General features: G+C 41.6%; 1 protein-coding gene across 2 annotated transcripts in view; it reads right to left on the bottom strand.

Moving 5' to 3' along the window:
• The window catches only part of LOC119021558 (sodium-coupled neutral amino acid transporter 3-like), a 44,125-nt gene extending 31,603 nt beyond the window's left edge, over positions 1-12,522 (bottom strand). The window contains exon 1 of one of the 2 annotated variants that reach the window (XM_037101911.1): positions 11,727-12,522. The gene's annotated coding sequence lies outside the window, so the exon portion shown is untranslated. The remainder of the gene's footprint in view (positions 1-11,726) is intronic. The other variant, XM_037101913.1, reaches the window with a different exon arrangement.
• Between the last annotated feature and the right edge of the window lie 603 nt (positions 12,523-13,125).

Genomic DNA, 13,125 nt, shown 5'->3' with positions numbered 1-13,125 from the left:
CGACAGGTTCACTACGTTGAAGTCCGCTGAGTCAGTCTTTCAATTAGAGTTGCAGAGTGGGAGGAATTATTTTGGACATCCAGGGTGCCTGAAATAAGATGTGTTGTTAGTTTCTGTGTAGAAAATATTAGCATCCCTGCAGTCATCTGTTGATCCCAATGATAGTAGCTCACACTGTGTCTTGCAAATCAAAAAAATGTGTATGTTTTATGACAACCCTTGCCAATATTTACCTCATTCTACAGAATGTTTTTGTTTTTTTGTGTTAGAAATGCCACAAATAATTCATATGTTGAAAGTATGTAATTTCCGATGCTATGGGTCTGTCGATCAAAATCAAAAAGACAAGTCATATGGGATCATAGAAGTTGCTGTCTTCCTTATTAAACCAACACTATGAAAATGTATCTACGTAACTCAGGCAGAAATAATGGATGATGTAATGTATTACCTGAGTAAGTTTTATTCATTATTTTGTATTATTATCTATTATTTAAAAACTTCCTTCCTCACTTTCTGACTCTCTCCCATAACTTATAGCGACCAGTATTGGAAGAAGAAGATCTTTTACTTTACTTTTACTAAAAAAATAAGTAATACCAAGGTGCAAACATTTTCCATACAAGTAAAAGTCCAGCATTAAAGGAGACAGGCTAAAAAATGAAACGCACTGTTACCTTGAGTCAAATTGCAGATTTTGTCTGGGTTTGAACACTGCTGGAAACATAGTGGATAATATGAGTACACAACTCTGTAACATACAACAAAAGATCTAGTAATTTTTATACAACTAAATGTGGAAATGTCACATACTATGTTTCTTAATAAGAAGAATTTAGCATTGTTCAAAAAAAAAAATTGGTTTCCTGCCACAGCAGAGCATATTATTTTCCCTCCAACTACAGCTCTGATTTGTGCCTCTGCTCTGACTGACTTCTGCTCCACAGTAATGGCGACTGAGGCTCATGGGTAGTGTAGTTAAAATCACCAATCCTGTTCTTAATTTTAAGGCCCCGCAGAGCCCCACAGGTGTTTTTAATCATTCTCACTAATCAGACCTCTGCTTGTGTGGTGCTTTGATGGGAATTAGTGTAGATGAAGTTACTGGACATCATGCACTAGTAAGAATGATAGAGATGGGTCTCAACGGCGGCCTTGAGATTTACAGCTCCAACTATGCAACATATGGACAGCACAAAGTCCGGCCGAGGACCCTTTGTTGTATATCTTTACCCACCTCACTCCCATTATTTCCATGCATACCTCTAATGTTGAAACATACATAAACACACACAAGTACAATAAAACTGAGCAGAATTTCATAATTAGACCCTTCTTGCCTGACGGGCCTCCTTATCCTCAATTCCCTTCCCTTACAGTGTTTTCCTGCCATCTCTCTTCTCTCCCTCTCTCTCTCTCTCTCTCTCTCTGCTGTGATTAGCCAGCAGGGAGAATAACAGATTAACTTCTGACTGAGAGATTTGTATGTCAGCTTCTAAGATGCTCCTCGTCATTACAGGGTTCCTATAAGCTGCTGTGAGATGCCCACGTCGGAGGCTATGAAATGATGCGGGACGTGGTCTCTACTTGGCTGCATATTTGAATAAACACTATTAGGTGGAAGGTATAATCTCACAGCGAGTCAAGTGTTTCATATAGAGTCTCTAATCGGGATTATTGTGTATGTTCAAAGCAGGGAAAAAAAGATTGAAGTAATTTGCTCTTCAATCTCCTTTGATGATTTGCTAACCTACATTCCGTTACAGATAGAAGCTGACGTGCACAAGGACGGTATAGGAACGGAGAAATGCATGGCACACTGATTACCAAAAGTAATCTGATTTAACATCACAATACATGGTTTCTGATGTCTGCTCTACATGTCTGATTTTAAGGAATATAATATAAGTTATAGGCAGGAGCTCTGATGCACAGGATCAGGATCTTACTAAACTCTTTGTAACTGTCTTAGAGCTTCTGTCAGAATATCATGATTATTTGAATCCTTAAAGCCAATAAAAAGCGATTAAAATGTACAAAATAAGATGTTGAAGGGTAACATTGATACAAAATGTGTCTAAATTGTAGCACCTTAAAACAATGTTTGGTTGAGAAAGTTAGTGCTCCGTCTGTAAGGTTTTATTCTGAAGAAGACAGAAACAGGACCAGAGTTTGGTTGAGGGCATTGTTGGCACCTTGTGATCAGTAGCATTCTGGTACAGATCCAACGTGGTGGCAGAGAAACAACATATGGCTTCTAAAATAAAGTGTGGTCCAAGAGGTGTACACAGTAATTGTCTTTCATATTTTTTTGGTCCTGCATGCTTAACCATGTATTGATAATGCATCCTTACGTGAACATTTCTGTGATGTTCACTTGTTTGTGACTGCTTAATCGCTCAAGGTGGCTGGCTGAGTGCAGATCTGCTTGAAGGCATTTCTTTTCCTAACAAAGTTGCACAGTGCTTGCTCATGGGGGAATGGTGGGTCCTTACAAATAATGGACTATGGTCTAGACCTGTTCTAATTCGAAAGTGCCGTGAAATAACCTTTGTTGTGAAGAGGCTCTATATAAATAAAATTGACTTTTATTTTCTTCAGTTTTCACGACGTGTGCTGAGTAAACAAAGCAACTAAAACTTTGAAAGACATCTGTATGAGGACTGAACTCTTTCCCTGGACTAATGTTGCTACTAGGCAACATTTATGATACATGATGTGATATAAGAACTGGATTACCTTGGTGACATTTGTACCACCAAAGGCTGCATGGTCTTACATTTGGTTTCCTCCCCCACAGCCTGCTCTAATTAAACAGGCTTGTTGTTTGTGACATTTTCTTCAAGCCTAATGAAGCTTTTAGAACAAGTCCAAACAGGAAGGCAACTGCCAGCCTATTTGTGCTTCATATTGAGGCTCCCAATCTGAACTATTTAATTAATTACTTCAGTTCTGTGCACAGGGCTCCCTGTCATATAATGGTCATATAAGAATAAATAAACCATCTTTGTCTATTTTGTCTCACTCTGCTGTCATTGCCATCTATGCCAATCCACCCCTCCACCACCAACACCGGCACAGTCAAGTCGCCCTTCGGGGATCTCTGCTTTACTGCTATTTATAGAGCTCTATCCCTTAACATCTACATAATAGAGTCGAAACAAAATAAAGATTCTGCATTACGTTAACTTGTCTTTCCTGATTGCACCCATGTGATTAGCTGACCGTGACATTAGACTGGTGAGCAGTTTAAAATGATTCACTCCAATGGTGCAATTTCATCATATCAGAAAGTTGGGGAAACAGTGGGCGTCAAACACGTCTTTTAATCTTTTAATGTTCTTAGTTTGATTCCAGCTGGTAACGTTTGCTACATGGCATACATATCCTTCCTCTTCTCACCTTATTGCCTACTATCAAGTGTCCAATTAGCAAAAGTTGGTGCAACTGAGAACAGCACTTGACCCAATATCCAAAGCTATTTTTACTCTCTTTTATCCCCTCACCAGTTTTTCCCTCTTCCCACTGGGCATTGTATATCTATTTTCAACACACACGGACACAGATGATTAGCATAGTCAGGGAGACAAGGGGAGAAATTTCCTTTCAAATTATATTTAGGAAAGATCAAACATACTGTAGTTTTACGCAGACTGATGCAACCTAATACTTTGTTGTTACTTATTTACATTAAGGGCATTTAGCAGATGCTTTTGTCCAAAGAGACTTACAGTAATTCATACATGGATTCATACACTGATGGGGGTGGCTGCCATGCAAGGTGCAGACCAGTACATCAGAGTTCAGTATCTTGCCCAAGGACATTTCGACAGGGGAATCGAACCAGGGACCTTCAGATAACAAGATGCTGGCTCCACCCCTGAGCCACAGCTGCCCAACTTGTTGAGTTCTTGGCGGGTAGAAAACCTCTACTCTGATGGCAAAACCAACTCCAAGACCATCTTTGTTTTCCACCATACCTCCTCTTCAGTGACACAGATCACACATGGTGATTTTGGGTAGTCCTGTGATTTGTATATTTCCTCTAAAACTAAAAACTAAAAATATTAAAAATAGCCAAAAGTTTACTGTTTTGTCTCCTGACCTGACTGGCTCACTGTAGCACAAGGATGATGGCTGTCTGCACAATAACAGGAGACTGGAACGAGGAGAGAGTGAGGTATGTTGCAATGTGTATTGTCTTTAGTGTCGCCTTTACTGTGACGTGCCTGAGTGGGCGAGCCCAGCCTGGTGACTCACTGACAATGTGTTTTATTTATAGAATCGCACAAAACTATCTGTCACTTTGGCTCAACTCTAACACTGGACACCCCACGGACAAGAGGGGGCAGTAAGGCAGCAGTGTAGCCACACACAGAAGTCCAAAGACCGGGCTTTAAGACAATGCAGGCAGCTACAAAGATGGTCTTGAGGACAGAGGTAAAGTCCTATGGGACAAAACAAAAGGGAAACGGTCAGATGTAAGACTAAAGTAATCAATACCATATCAAGGCTCAGATTTATGTACATTTAAGTGCAGGGAGCTGAGGTTTGCTTTAATTTGTGCTTAGAATGTATTTAGCATCTTGTTCAATAAATGAGACCGAGTCATTAAGTCAGTAATTACACAGAAAGAGACTACAGGCAGTAACAATACAAGAGGAAATAAAAGACAATCAAATACCAAAGTCAAACACAATAAAAGCACACTGCAAATGTCTAAACCAAAACTTCCTGCACCCCTGTTTGTTTGGTTCTATAAAAAAGTGAAATATGGTGCATTTATTATCGGCTGTCTTTTACTTTCTAGTTATGTATGCCTTTATATAATTGCAGTCCCTGTCCCAATCTTCTGCCGATATTTCCGGGTCGTTGCCCGGTGTGAAGGTTATTAAATCTAGGGAAATCAATTATCGAGCAGACTTCCTCCTGTGATTTGCACAATTCTCTATCAAACAAAACTGCATTCGCCTGAGACAATGTGCATGTTTGAAGCAAGTATAACAGAGACACTTCCTCAGTGCACCTATAAACAGCAACTAGAAGGCAAGGAAATAAAAGTTGTTTGTTGACTTAACTCGAGTGTTGTGGTCTGACTTCTGACCTATAAGCAGGAATGTGCGTCCCAACAAAAAGAGGCAGCCAATCAAAATTAATAGAAAAAAAGATTGCTGAATGTCATGTTGCACTTAAGTTGATGACCTGTTTCAAATATTTGACAGATTATTGAGATTCTGTGCAGTCGGACATCTGTTTTGATGGAACACTGTGTATTTAGTTCAAATTATACACTTGTCATGAGTGAGATCTCAGCCTTGTGGCTTTTCTGGCTCATGAGCTGCCTTCATCACCTCTGTGCAGAATGCACAAGGACTGTGCTATGATGCCTAAAAGCCAAACAGCAAATTAACTGTCACAAGGAGAGTTTATAACGTATTTTACATGCAGTGCTCTGACCATGTGTACAACACTGTAAGTGTTTGATTACAAGATGCCAGACTGTGTTTTATCTACTATTTTTTTTCAGCTGATACTGATAATTGATAATTAACTGCTTCTCATGGCTGATACAATAAGATACCAATATCTTTAAATGTTTGTATTTTAAAAGACAAACTTAATTAGTTTCTTCGCCAAATTGCATGATCAGATTAAATTCTTCTGCCCAAAGCAGAGAGTTACTGGGATGGATGTAACATCCTTAAACAGAGAGGAAATGCATTTACACATGCCACATGTGTTCCATTCATTTTATCTGAATGAACTAAAAGAGGGTGATAAGTGCCGGCCTGGACAGCAACACAATGCTGGCGTGGCAATGCCAATTCAAATCTGGCCTGTTCTCAGACTGCTGTCAAATACAGCACTGGAATAAAAATCGTGAATTCCAGTACACTCACTGCCAGAAGAAGTCATGGTGAGAGCAGACATGATTTGCACACTCTTCCCATCAAGACGGTTTAATATAGCTACATAAATGCAAACCAAAAATATCTGACAAACACACAGCGCTGCTGATACACTGCAGGTGATTATGTATTGATGGTAAATGACGTGCAAATATTTAAATATTACAGCTACATACCACCTTTTTTTCCTGGATGAACACAGTAAATTCAGTCATATTTTAAATAGCTTGCCAGCTACACAATGATACTAATGGAGACCTGGACTAGACCTTCACTGGTTAAGAGTTCTACCTGTTTACTGAGCATGTTTTACTTGACGTAAAAGAGACATTGGACTCTGACTTTCCGTCAGCTGTGGCTCCTTCACACCATGAAGTACCACAGCTGTAAGGGAGTGAACATAAAGGACAGCAGTGACTCTGTCAAGAGCACAGTGTCTATAAGGAAACCGTATGCCAGCTGTACATTAGTTAGAACAGTAAGCCAGAATTCAATTAGCTAACCACCGAGACAGTCCTCTTTCACACCACACTGTTCAGTGGTGACAGTGCTCTGTCTTTCTCTTAATCACGCGCCCTCAAACAAAGTCCCATCTTCTTCTGGCATCTGCTACCCGTCTCCCTCCTGCTTCCTCCTCATCACATGGGAGGAGAGCGAAAGAAAGAGAGCTGAGAGTACAACTCGCGCAACGTGTGACCACCATGGTGATGTTGCACTGCTGACTCTGTCACATGCTGCAGCACCACAGAAGTCCAAATCCCCAGTCCACTGACAGAGACCTCACAAGCACAGCAGGCAGACACCGTAAGCAGATCAATGTAAGGCTTAAATATCAAATCCCTTATAGAACTAAGAATGGTATAATAGGCCAACGATGGATAATGAGCAAAAATAGAGCTCTTGCTGAGAGTCAGAGATTTGTATTTAGACTTTGGGGTCTGCAAGGTGCCCCAAATGATAATCTGTTCTTTTGTCACAATTTTCAAAATCCACAGATCCATTTGATTCTAAAATGTTCAGAGCTGACAGCTATGCCATTGTTAGACCATTGCATCTGGACCTGTAAAGGCAAACATATCACAGGGCTCCAGACTAACTTTTCACAATGGTTGCATATCGGTGCACCAGCTCATAATGTAGGTGCACCTAATAACACCTTTTAATATGACTTCTCCACATGTTTTGTATACTATTAGAAACAGAAAGAATATGTGTCTTTCTTCATTTATATCGCAGCACAGCCAAGAAGAAATTGTGATAACCTCAAGTGTTAAACAAACATTTGCCCACATGTGCGACCAAAGCAGTCACACCCTGGAGCCCTGGATCATTGGGTTTATGCACTACAACTGTCATCAACATTTTCAAATTCTTCTTTTAAAAGAGAGGGTCATTTCACAGCAACATTTTGACTTTATCCTGGTGGATTTTTTGCAGAATATAGTTGGCCAAGCTCAAATCATATTCACAACAAATAAAGACTCTAGAGTATGAAAAAAAAGAAAGACACCACCGTCTCAGCAACAGACAAAACATTCTCCCCCAAACAAATCAATAAAGGATCTCAGTTGATCATCTTTGTGCACACAGGGTAAGTGTCAGGAAATGCAACTGCAAGTTACCAGTAAGCTAGCTTTGTTGTACTTAAAGACTTGGATTTTCTTCCTTTGAACATGCATAAGTAAAAAGGAGTGGATAGAAAAACAAGACTGGAAAAAATGCCAATCCTGCACTTGATTTCAAAATCGTTTCAACCCTGATCCCAAGCGACCTTTTACTCTGACTTTCCGATGAGGAGGGAAAGTGAGAAAGTGCTTTATGTGTGTGTGTGTGTGTGTCATCTATCCCAGCCTTATCAATCAATCTAAGATGAAGCAAAACATTTCAATCAAAACGGCTCACAGCTCCCAGACATGGATCCTTTGAGACACCACTGAAATTCCCGGTTTAATGTGGTATTACGCATGCTGTCACACTTCAGATTCAACAGTGCATGCATTTTTTTTGCCAGCCAATATGAAGTTTCTATTACATTAGACAGTTGTTCCCACAAGACACTGACTCTTAATCTATTCCTGGTTAGTGGTCAGCACAGTGTTGAGGGTCTAATAATCTGCTCCTACATGGAGCTCCTCTAACCAATGGGCTGCCATTTATCTAAAGTGGTATGACCTTATCCAAGCAGAACTTCATCTGTGATGTCCCTTAATATGCCCCCACATACCAGAAGTCTTTCATAAACCAGTCTGCACTTGGAAAATGTAGAAACACTGTGATTTGCCAAAGCACAGGCAAATGAGCTTCCTTGCCCTCAGAGGGACGGATATACCTTACTTCGACAAAATATCAGATTAAAACTCGGGGTTGGCAATGTGGTCGCAGAATAACATCACAATCTATTCAATTGCAATCACGACCGACAATCCAAACTGCAATTTTTGTCCTCTATTTTGATTTAATTTTTCAACTTCCCTTGGCATCAATTAGCTTGATAAATAATATCAAAGTAAACAGTATGTGCTCTCAAAACACAGACTCATCACACATGACCTACATCTTCTATCCCATCAAATTAAATCATTGATAAAACTCATGAAAATATAATTTTGACCATGCAAACCCAACATCGCCTTTCGTTTAACCAGAGAGAGAGAGTTAAGACAATACTTCTGTTTTCCTTCTCAAAGACCAAAATCAAATCTCTGTAAAACCTCAAAGCCACATAGGAGCTCATGTCCTTTCAGGGTTTAATACCGTCGACAAAGTCACAGCAGGGTGTTCCTTTCTTCTCACAGCGAAATACATTGCACTCCACTACCCTCCTAAGAGCGAACAATCCCTTCATGTTTTCTTTTCATTCCTACAGAGGTAAACCAATACTGCTACAGGATGAGAAAACACAGCGTTTAAATAGGACACAGAGCTTTGATCAGATTTAATATTAACTCAGTAAACCTCAGTCTCATCCAGTGATGAAGATAAGAAGAAACGGGAGAAAAAGCCACAAACATTTCTCATCTATCTTGATTGAAAGAGAGGAAAAACTACTAAGTACACTAAATACAACTGTCAGAGCGTCTTTGCTGCGGGCTTGATATGAAGGCCAAAGACTGGAAAGAGACATGATTGTAATCATAGCAAACCTTTTCTAGCTGTGAATGAGGGCCGTGAACTTTGTAGCACTGCACTCCTCACTCTCTATGACTTTTCATGTCAACAGATACATCTTGCAATCAACCCGAGGGGCAATGACTTCTAAATCACAATATCTTTTTCAATCTACGCTACATGTACACAAATACAGTCTGAAACACACAAGGCTTTAATCACACAGCAGATCAAAAGCTCAGCACGCCTGATGCAGGCTGAGGCCGGATCAGTCTGTTGGTGTTCACACTGTGATTTCATTCTGGGATAGGGTGGCAGCACATGGGCCCATGACACGCCAGCGAGAGGAGTCAGTCAATTATAACAGCAGAGGCCAAGCGGGCCACACAAGAGCTCTCCTCACGCCAGCTCTGGCTGGTCCAGTCCAACAGTCACAATCTCACCTGCTGCCCACAGGCCTGCGAGATGACTCATCGTGGAGGAGAGAATGACTGGCAACTTTGCTGGCTGAAGGTGACTCCAGAAGTCATGCTACTGTTAAGAGTTTCATCCAGTCAGGATGTCTGGCATCTCGCCTTTACTGGATATATGAAAATATTTACTAAAACTCATGTTATGAGTCCAACTAATATTATAATCATGAGGGCGATGCTGATACCAATGTGAGGAAGCGGAAAATTCCAACATTGTCAGATAGACAGGTAATGAAGGCAGAATGTTTTACAGCATGGCTCCAGGCTGAAACCATTTTGGTTGCATTTGAGCAAGAAAAAAAATCTGTCATGTGCAACTAAATATTTTTTTATTGGTCTCACTGGTGCACCTTAGATTATTCTTTCAACAAAAACCTTTATTGTCCGAAATGAGTTTGTGCACTGAAACACTTTCAGAATTACTAGTAACCACAAGCATCTTTCTTCTGCATTATAATATCTTAAAAAAGCTTTAATAACGCAACATACCTGACAACATTACACACATATATTTATGATAGGCTTATGTCAGCTGCTTATACCAGCTAGTGCAATATAAAGGTTGGACTGTAATGTATACTTACTTTATTTAAGAAAATTCAGCACCGAGATGTACCGACATAAGTCAAACCAATAACACAAAAGTTATACACATTTGCTAAAAAGCTGCGTTATATTGGTTCCCAAACCTTTTCATGTCTCGCACCAAGATGCACATTAAACCACAGACATCCTATCTGAGAGGACTTTGTCTAAAGGAATCACCTGTGGCTTATTTTTTGTCAAGTTTGAAGATTAAAAAAAAAAAAGTCTTTATAGTAGGGATGATACTGATTATTAGAAATCAAGGGGACTGGAAACTGTTATTTGGGACAGATATTCACTTGCAGTAAAAAAAAGAAATCTTTGTGTCAGAATTTTGAACAACCCGTAAAGAAATAAACCAAAGAAAACTTATTCCGGTACAGCACTTATGTACAATGTTGAGGTACTTTAGTTGAATATTTCCATTTTCTGCTTCTCTCTACTTCCTCTCCACTACATTTATCTGATAAACGTATTTGATGCATTTGGTTGCTACTTACTTTGCAGATTCAGATTATTCAGTGTTTACAGGTTATCAATTGTGACGTGTTACTAGTCAGATATTACTGTGGGCAGGACATGTGTGAGAGGATGTTGCATCAGAACCAAGGTACTGTAGCACTTTTTTTAAAAATTTGTTTATTTTATCAGAAACAGAAAAAAATCACTGACACTGATAATTGGAAAATGCTGAATTGCAGCCCGATAATCATCCAGGGTTAATAATCTGACTACCCCTATTTAACAGTCAGTCGTTGATCAATCTCAGATTAATATAAATCTCCATCAATCAAAACAGCCAACCCTATTTCTTCCTTCTTCATCCAACTTCCCCAAAAAATTGGGTCGTTACAACTACAAGCCACTCAATGACCCCAGTATGAAAAACATCATACCATATGATTTGAAAGTCAGACTTTGGCATTCCACCAAAATCCTGGGTATGTCCCTGCTCAGATGAGGCGAGGTCACAAAACACGAGGACCAGATGGCACCTGTGGCCACACTGTGACTCTTGATGGTGTCGGCCAGCTGTGGATGCTCTGCCAACACAGCACTTTAGAAATATGGGCAGTCAATCCAAAAAAATATGACGCTCTGAACTGTGAGATGCATTTGCAGGGGCCAAGGATGACTAAAAACATGCATCACTGACGCGGTGCTTCTCCAAGTCGTGAGTGCCAGCAAAAGGCAGGAATGAAAGCCACTGTGCATCACAGGGTCATGGGGGAGCTTCCAAAAGGTCACTTCAACGCCCAAGTTTGATCCTTCTTGGCCGCTTGATCATCATGGTAGTGAGAGGCTGTGGTAACTGTTTTTTTTTCTTTTGAAAACAGAGGTTTCTCTGTCATCATCCGCTGGGATACAGAGTAAACATTTATCTAGATTCTCTCTGATAAGCCCCGAGGATGAAGGCGCTCACAAAGGAGGTCTGTGTCGTCCGAAGGAAGGCACCGAGTGTGAGCATGAGGAACAAGTGCAGCACGGTTGTCATGTCACCTTCTCTCTCCGGCATGTCTTGACTTTGACTTCACATTTAACTCCCCGTTCCGCAGCCTCGGTGCAGGGTTAGTGATGCACATACACGTAAGTACGAACACGCACAAGTTTTAAATACATTATAAAGGCATTATAAGTGTCAGCGCCTTACCAGAGAAGTACCAGCGTCCTCCTCCAACTCCAAATATCTCCACACGGATCTGCTGCTTCGCTCGCTGCTCGGTGCTCGGCTCTGCCTCGACCCGTGCCGTGCCGTGCCGTGCCGTGCGGTGCCGTGTCGTCCTGCCTCTGGGTCCCTCTCTGCGTCCGTCCGCCTTCCGTCCAGACAGGCAGCGGTAATGTCATGTGTTTTCCCACAAAAACTGTCCTCGTAATAATCTCCTCCAAAAGTGGGATGTGAAGAGTGTCCAGGTTCCGCCTACCGCGCGACCGCACGCACAGCGACGCCAATCAAATGTTTTGTTGTGCGTGCGCGCGGGGACACGAGAGCCCCCACCACCACCACCATCCCCCTCTATTTGGCACGCGCCTTTTTTGTCTCATTATTAATCGAGAAATGGTGACCATAGATTGATATCATTCGCTGCTTTTTTTTTTTTTTTTTAAATCGTGCTGGAGGTATCGGTGGCGGGTCTTTGTTTCACGAGTTGTGGATTTTATCGTCGTGCTTGTGCGCTCATCATGAGACAATAGAGACCAGGAATGACCGCGAGGACCACACACACACACGCACACGACCTCACACGCACACACACTTCACGCATTTATTACATCAACTCCAAAAATAAAAATCAAGCGGGCCGTATAAAGATAAAATCGATGCAGTCGCAACGCATGTGTGAACCGTCACCAACGCGCACAGCTGCCTGAGCCATGTGCCACAAAGCCCACTGTTGCTGCTGCTGCTTACGCACACAGGATACGCACGCTCCGTTTCTAGGTCATCGGCGCGTTTTGATGTCACGCCGCCCCGGGGATCGTCTCTTATTCCTTCCCCCGCTCTCTCCCCGGCTCATGTTCACTGAGGACGACACACACCTGACAGTCACATTAGACCAGGTTCCCCCCCCCCACACACACACATCATCATCATCATGTCTTCATGTTGGAGCACATGAGCCCAAAACACACGCTTTCCACAGAACTGACTCTCTCGCTTTCTGCATTTTTTTCTTCCTCCCACTTACACCACATTCTGTCGACCACAGTGTCCTTTGAGGATGTCGCAGTAAACCTGACCTTGTGGAAAGCAAAGGACATTCAACCTCTGGGACGTATAAGCTCAGCATCTGGCCTGAGGGGGTGACACAGTGGGGGACGGGCTACCCATAGAGGAAAGGGGCCAGAGATGCTGAGAAAGTGGCCGGTGCGTCCCCCAGAGGTCAGCAGCCAGGGAGCTCAACAGATGTATGCTATAGTTCAAAGAGAGCATCTTGATCAAGTGCACGAAAAACGCATGTGGTTCAGCCTCAGAGCACTGTCCTCTGGTTGTTCGTATTCCTATTTGGTTGTGCTAATTTAAGAGCTGCCAACTAATGAGGAGGAGAGGG

This window comes from Acanthopagrus latus, chromosome 6, assembly GCF_904848185.1.
Source record: "Acanthopagrus latus isolate v.2019 chromosome 6, fAcaLat1.1, whole genome shotgun sequence".
NCBI lineage: Eukaryota > Metazoa > Chordata > Actinopteri > Spariformes > Sparidae > Acanthopagrus > Acanthopagrus latus.
Note: the sequence above shows the minus strand (reverse complement) of the source record. Positions and strands in the feature narration are given on the sequence as shown.